Source organism: Candoia aspera, chromosome 1, assembly GCF_035149785.1.
Source record: "Candoia aspera isolate rCanAsp1 chromosome 1, rCanAsp1.hap2, whole genome shotgun sequence".
In the NCBI taxonomy this organism is placed as follows: Eukaryota; Metazoa; Chordata; class Lepidosauria; order Squamata; family Boidae; genus Candoia; species Candoia aspera.
This window is the reverse complement of record NC_086153.1, coordinates 270,285,129-270,292,819: the sequence shown is the minus strand read 5'-3', so window position 1 is coordinate 270,292,819 and position 7,691 is coordinate 270,285,129.

Sequence of the window (7,691 nt, the reverse complement as noted above, 5' to 3'; positions counted from 1 at the left end):
GCCAATGATTCAAAATGCATTGGCTGATGCTCAAGCGGATTATAAATTGTATGCTGATCGGAAGCGGGCCCCCCAACCTGCATTCCAAGTTGGGGACTCAGTGTACCTTTCTACCAAGTTTATCAAGTCGTCACAACCTTCAAAGAAACTTGCGCCTAAGTTTGTGGGTCCTTTCCCAATTATCGCTCAGATCAACCCTGTGACTTTTAAACTTGATTTGCCTCATAACCTGAAACGCTTACACCCTGTTTTTCATTGCAGCTTACTCAAACCGACTATTCCTTCTGATCGCTGGCATCGGCAACCTCCACCTCCCACCCCCATCATGATTGATGGTCAGCAACACTTTGAAGTTAAAGAAATTTTGGACTCTAGACGCCTTCGCAATACTTTGCACTATTTAGTTCGTTGGAAGCATTTCCCTCATCCTGAGTGGGTTGCTGCATCAGATGTAGCTTCCCCGGTTCTAGTGGCCCATTTCCACTCCGCTTATCCCTCGAAACCAGGTCCCTAGGGGTATTTTAGGAGGGCGGTATGTCATGTGCGCCGTTTCAATGTATTTGATGCATCGTAACGTTTCGCATGTCATTAATTGGATGCGTGTTTCATTTGTCTAGGGAGGATGGGAACGATTATATTTTGGCTTTGCTTTGGAATGTGTTTGTGTTATCTACTGCGCTCAAGGTTACTTTCCCAGGCTAGTAACTCTGACGATTGCTAGCACCTGTGCCGGGCGGGGCTGTTACGAGGGAGGCGGGATACGTTTGAAGCAAGGGTTTAAGTTTGTATTTGGCGCGCTTTTGCTCATTCTCAGCTTTCTCTGTATTTGCTTTTAGTACTCTAATAAATCAGATTTCATTTAGCATCCTCTTGTGAGTCTGAGTATTTGGGGCTGGGGCAATCATTACAGGCTGGCCGTCAATGGTCTCTACTTCTATGGGGCATGGCAATTCCCTGGTCGGTATGTTGCAGTCTTGTACGGTCTGTGCATCAATAAAATTAGTTGAAGCTCCAGAATCCACGAGGGCCTCTAGCTTGACCTGGTGCTCTGGGTTGACTTGGACTTTTACGGGTAAGTAGTAAAAGTCTTGCCTGGAATCTTCGGAATGAGCCCTCCTTAATTGATTTACGGTCTCCCTGCTGAGCTCTTGGGAGGGAGACCAACGGAGTTTCCCTGATTGGAAACAGAGGCGGGGATGGGTCCTGTTTCAGCTGCTTGCCCTGGGGGTCTTACTGGAGTTGTTTGGCCTCTTGCTGGGCAAGTTCTCACCATGTGCCCCTGGGCTCCGCAGTAGAAACACAGGGCTCTCTCTCTCCTTCTCTGCCTCTCAGTCTCGGAAATCAGTCTCCTGCTTGTCCCAATCTGCATTGGCTCCTCTCGTGCTGAGTGAGAGGCTGCTACAAGGGGAGTTGGGAATCCTGAAAACGCTCGGAGGGTCTTGCTTCTCCCCGGCTGCATCTGCCTAAGCTCCTCTAGCCTGGCATCTATGACCACCGATAGCTGATATAGGGCTTCTAATGTGGCTGGTGTTCCCTGGCGCACCAATTCATTCTTAATCTCCTCATCCAGCCCCTGTTTGAATTGGTCTTTTAATGCACTCTCATTCCAGTCCAGATCTCCTGCTAACAACTTGAAATCAGCAATGTAGAGTCCCACCCTCTTGTTACCTTGCTTGAGCCTCCGAATCTCCCGGCTGGCCGTGGCCTCTCTGATGGGGTCGTCAAAGTGTGCTCGGAAGCCTGCCAAAAAGTTCTGGTAGTCGTTGAGAATCGGATCGTTGTTCTCCACCATGGGAATAGCCCATTTGGCCGCTGGTCCCTTCAGCAGGCCTAGGATGAAGGTGACTCTGGTTCTGTCTGTGGGAAACTCTGCGGGTCTGCTGTCGAAGAACATAGTACACTGTGTGAGAAAGATTCTCAGCTGTCCTGCTTCTCCTCCAAATTTCTCTGGTAGACTGCCCTGTGATCTCAACATTACCGGTGGGGCTGCTGCTGCTGCTGCTGCTGGTGCCGGTTGTGGGTTAATCGGAGCTGGTTGTTGCAACTGCTGTAGCATGGCAGCTTGTAATGTGTTGATCTGGAGATCTACTTGTTGCTGGTGTTGCTGTAGGGCTGCTGCTAATTGCTGGATGGCGAGCCGCATTTCTTGGTTTTCTGAAGACATTTCTAAACGTATCTGTTTAATTGCTTGTTCCTCCCTCTTTTGATGGGAGTAAGAGTTTGTTAGGATTGATGTCCTGATTACCAGGAAACACACTGAGGCGAGGACTTGGTCTCTAATATTTATTAGTAGTACTTAACAAGAATCCTAACAAACTGAGAAAGCGTGGGAAAACCCAGCCATATAAACCCCAAAGGTTAAGGCGGTCCCGATCTGTGTCTCTTTGAATGGCTGAACAGTTCCTCAGTGCTACGCATGCGCTTGACAGTCTGGGTGAGAGCCCCCTGCTCGCCATCCTTACTCATGACAGTTTCGGAGAACTTGCGGGAGAGGTACGCGCAGGGCTTCAGCTGATTGTCAAAATCGTGCTGAAGGAGGAGTGCTCCGATAGAAAAATCTGAGGCATCTACTTGCACGACAAAGGGTCTGGTGGGGTCGGGATGCTGCAGTACTGGCTCCACAGTAAAGAGGCTTTTGAGGCGTTCAAAATCCATTTGACAATTAGCTGTCCAGTTTAGCAGTGCCCCCGGGTTTCGTGATTTTCGTGTATCTCCGAGGCCCTTTGTCCGGAGTAGGTTTGTTAGCGGCAGCACAATTTCCACTAGCCCCTGGATGAAACCCCTATAGAAATTAGTGAACCCGAGGAAACTTAGAAGCTGCCTCCTCGTGCATGGGCGCTCCCACGCCAGTATGGCCTGGACCTTGCTAGGGTCCATTTCGATCCCTCTTGCTGAGATCCGATAGCCAAGGTAGTCGATTTGCTCCTTGTGAAACTCACACTTGGAGAGCTTGGTGTATAGCTCTGCCTTGCAGAGTTTCATGAGCACTTTCTTTACGAGGCGTTCGTGCTCTACTTCGTTCTCAGAGTAAATCAAAACATCATCAAGGTAAACAAGCACCCCCTTAAACAAGTGGTCATGCAGGACCCCATTAATTAGCTGCATGAACACACCTGGTGCCCCAGCCAGCCCAAATGGCAGAACTCGGTATTGGAACGACCCCAGCGGGCAGTTGAAAGCTGTCTTCCATTCGTCCCCCTCCTTTATTCAAATCCGGAAGTAAGCTTCCCTGAGGTCTAGTTTTGTGAATATTTTGCCCTTTGCTAGGTGGGCTAGAATGTCCTTTATTATGGGTAGGGGCTATTTATTTGAAATGGACGTGGCATTCAGCCCGCGGTAATCTGTACAGAGCCGGAGGGACCCGTCTTTCTTCTCCCGGAAGAGAACTGGGGCCCCGACTGGCGAGTTAGCTGGCTCAATAAACCCCCGCGCCAAATTTTTGTTGATAAAGTCCCTTAATGCTGCCAACTCCCTCTGAGTCATAGCGTAAATTTTGGGCTTTGGTAGAGGCACCCTCGGGACCAGTTCGATGCTGCAGTCTGTTTTTCTATGGGGGGGGGGGAGTTTGTCAGCCTCCTTTTCCCTGAAAACGTTGGCAAAGTCTGCATATCTGGCTGGCAGGCCCTCCGGGGTTGCTGCCTCCAGGTGCATCGAGGTGGTTGTTGCCCTCCCCATTGCAGCGCGGGGAACCCGATCCCCTGTGGGTGCTTGGTAACGCCCATCCGAAAAGGTGATCTCTCTGGTCATCCAATTTATTTGAGGGTTGTGATGCACAAGCCACGGGATCCCTAAGATGAGTAGGGGTTGGCCCACTGGTGCCACTATGAAGGGCAGGCTTTCCTCATGGTCGCCGAGCCTCAGTGCAACTCTGTCCGTGTATTGGGTGACCGGGCCCCCTCCCGCTGCTGATCCATCCAACTGTGTGAACACCAATTGGTGCTGAAGTGGATAGCAGTGGAGGTTGAGCATGGCCACCAGGTCCGGGTGCATGAGGCATTTCGAGCAGCCCGAATCAATCAGTGCCCAAACTCTCTCTGTTTTCCCCCCGTGGGCCAGGGTGACTCTCACATATAGTGTGGGACAGTTCTCACTCACCCCAAAGTTGTCGCGCCCTTTGTTGTCTTCCACCTGTCCTTTGGCACTCTTTAAGGCAGGTGGCTGGCGTTTCCCGCCAGTTCGTCGCTTCTGCTTTCCTCATCAGTGGTGACATCAGGGAATTCCCTTGCCGAGGTTTCCCCCTTCACGGCTGGCCTTTTCCTTGGGGTTGGGGTTGGTTTGTTTGGAGCCTTCCCCGGGCTGTCTCTCGCCTTTGCTCTTGGGCAAGCTGCCACCTTGTGGTTCTCCTCCCCGCACTTGAAGCACTGACCATTGGCCAAACATCGGTCCCTGTCGTCCTTACGAGGTTGGGATCTTGGGTTCACTGGTCTTGCAGCTGTGCGGGGTCCTCTTGCCACCTCTGCATACTGCGCCTCCCTCCACGCCTGGAGGAAAGTTTCCTGGGCGTCCTCTGCCTCCCCTGCCAGCCGGATCCACTCCACCAGAGTGTTGGGGTTGTTTCTGCAGAGTGCCCACCTGAGTACATTCAGGTTCAACCCTTCCTTGAATTTTTTGATGAGGGTTGATTGGGACCATACCTCGACCTTACCGGCCAGGGCTTGGAACTCCATGGCATAATCTGCCATGGAGCGCTGTCTTTGTTTGAGGGCTTTCAAAGCTCTTTTTGCCCTCTCCCTTTCCAGGGGGTCCCTGAAATACAGTTCCACTGCCCACAGGAACTCATTGCAGTCCTCGAGTTCCGGGGCGCCTGACTGGCACAACTGGACGTACCAGTCGGCAGCACGTCCTTTCAGCTTGACAGCTAGGGCATTTACCTTGCCCCTCTCAGTTCGAAAATAGGGGCCCCATTCTTCCAGGTAGATCCTCGCGTTTGTGAGGAAGAAGGAAAGTTTTGTGGGGTCCCCATCGAACTTGATCCCGAAGTCCTTGATCGCCACTCTCGGTGGGCTCCAGGCCGCAGCTGGGCGATGCTGGGTACTTTGGGCAGTCGGGGCTCCATGGTTGGGACGTGGGGATTCCCTCCATCTGGCATCGGGTGGCGTTTGTGCCCTCTCGTGTCAGCTTCCGGTGTGTTGGACTTGCCTCGGCCGTGGGGTGGGAGGGTGGGGTGCAGCCCATCTGGCAGGTACCTGGAACCGGATTCTGCCTGGCGCTGCATCGTCCTCCGAACCTCTCCTCCGTCTCTCTGGCTGGTGCGTCTCCGAGGGGTGTGTGTGAAGGGTGTTGGGCTTCTGGTGCCTGGTCCCTCCGCTCCCCAGCTGTGTGACTCATACACCTCTGCTAACCTTTGGAGCAGCTGCCGCGTCGCCTCCAGCATTTCCTCGACCGCGCTCAGCCTTGCCGCAGTTCGCGAGCTCGCCATGGTGCGGTTGCCTCCGGTTCTTGACGCCTTTGGTGTCGGGACGTCCCGCGGTTCCTCTGGGATGCCGGGCGATCCAGACGAGGATCCATCTGTCTCGTCGAGGGTGAGCCACGGGCCTCGGGGCTCACGGGTAGCGCTCGCTGTGGCTTCTCCCTCCGAACTCGATCCTGAGCTCCCCTGGACGTCACGTCATCAGGGCCTCGGGCGTCTTCTGTTCATCTGGATGGGAGTTCCGTTGCCGGTCGCCGGGTAGCCACTTTTCCGTGAGTTGAAGTCTTCCATCCTAGCGTGGATCCCTCACAGAACTGGTCCGGATTGGTGCTAGGGAAAAATTTTTTTGGGATTCCCGTCTTTATGTCAAAGGCAGCCTTGCTCCAAGAAAGACACGGACTCACTTAGAGGGTCTAAGGATTTCCGGCTTTATTGGAACAGTATGCATGCAATGAAAAAGATGGGAATCCTTATGTGTTGGCAGGGTGTCCTGTTTATACCCCGGTGGCGGACCTTGTTCTACTCCACCCCCTGTTGACCCTCGAGCTAGGACCGGATGGGTGCTTGGGACTGTGATGCGTCTGCTGATGGGTGATTCCAGTGATTCCGGCGATCTCCGGCGTTCTCCTTTGTTTCCTCGCCTTCGTCCGGTGCAGGTGCATCCCTCGGGGTAATGGGAAGGCGTTCCCCCAATCTTTCTATGGGTGCCAAGTCTGGTCTGAGGGGCGTTTCTATTATGTTGGTGATTCTCTTATGGATATGGGTGCTTGAGGGATATGTGAGTGATTAAGGGATTATGCTTATCCCTTCCTCTTTCCTAATGTGCATGTTCCCCGTTGTGATGCACATATGCCTTACAACGGGGAACATGACAACATAACTATTATAGCCATGCAGGTCTTTGGCAAAGAAATGTAAAGAATGGTGGAATCTGCGGAATACCATTTAGTGAGAACAAACACATTTTCAGGCATTTCAGAATATTGAAAGGTAGCCAAGGAAAAATCTGAAATCTACTTCCAATGGTGCTTATGGATAGCCGCTTCTCCCAAGTTCAACAATGATTGATGGGAAGTAGGAGAAAGAAGCATCTTGTATCAGAAATGCCAATTTTCTTGGAAGTTCGGTGCTAGTGTCATTTATTCGCCTATTTTACAATTTCCATAACTATTAAGCTTCCAGACAGAAAATGTCACAGTGTAAATTTAGAGAAGAAGCCATAGTTAGGTAATAGAGTGTATTGCTGGAATGCAAACTTGCTAAGGTTTGGTCCCTAGGTAAGTGGGAACAAGTCTGTGAAAACCTCTTTCTGGGATTCTGGAATGCTATTGCCAGTCACAGCAGGCCAGGATGGGGGGTCTGTAGCAATAGTTGGTTCAGCAATATCTGGAGATCACAGATTCACCATGCCTGTCCTGTACTGAAAGGATCACCTCTGTAAAGGCCAGATTTGTATGTTGATTTAATGCAACTTCCACTTCCAAAGGCTTCTGTATGAAAGCATACTAAAGTGTAACAAGTTGTTTCTGTTAGGCATAGATTTAATTTTTACTGCTTGTAGTGAGTTTGGTCCAGTAGTTAAGGCATCAGGCTAGAAAACAAGAGGCCATGAGTTCTAGTCCCACCTTGGGCACAAAGCCAGCTGGGTGACCTTGGGCCAGTCGCTCTCCCTCAGCCCTAGGAAGGAGACAATGGCAAGCCACTTCTGAAAAGCCTTGCCAAGAAAACTGCAGGGACCTGTCCAGGCCATTGCCAGGACTCAACACTGACTCACAGGCACAAAAAACAAAAAAGGTGAGTTTGAACCAGGTACTTTCCCTGCCTCATGACACACTGATCTTTCACCCTCGCATGTTAAATTACTCTTTATGGATATATGTGTGGAATTTATATACTGCGATTTTTCTAATCTGTCCTGTTGTTAACTTTTAAAATGCCTCATCTGGGAATGTGGTCTGCAGCATTACACTGCACTCACATGTAGCAAGATATCTGTTGCCCTTTCTAGACCATTTATCAAGAAAAAGATTGGATCAGAGCAAAGGTCTGTCCAGTTCTGTGTTTCCCTGCATTGCGTGGCAATTTCCTTATGAGCAACTTTCAGAAGGAGGAAGATGAGGGCGGCAGCACTTGGTATTATATGATATAAGGAGCATAGTCACAAGAGATAACTTCATGTGTCTGCAGGATTGTAGAAGACTAACTTCCCTATCTTGCAAGATTTTCTGACAACAAGAAGGACAGAATATTCATATAGCCTTGGATGGCCAGGATGGCCATA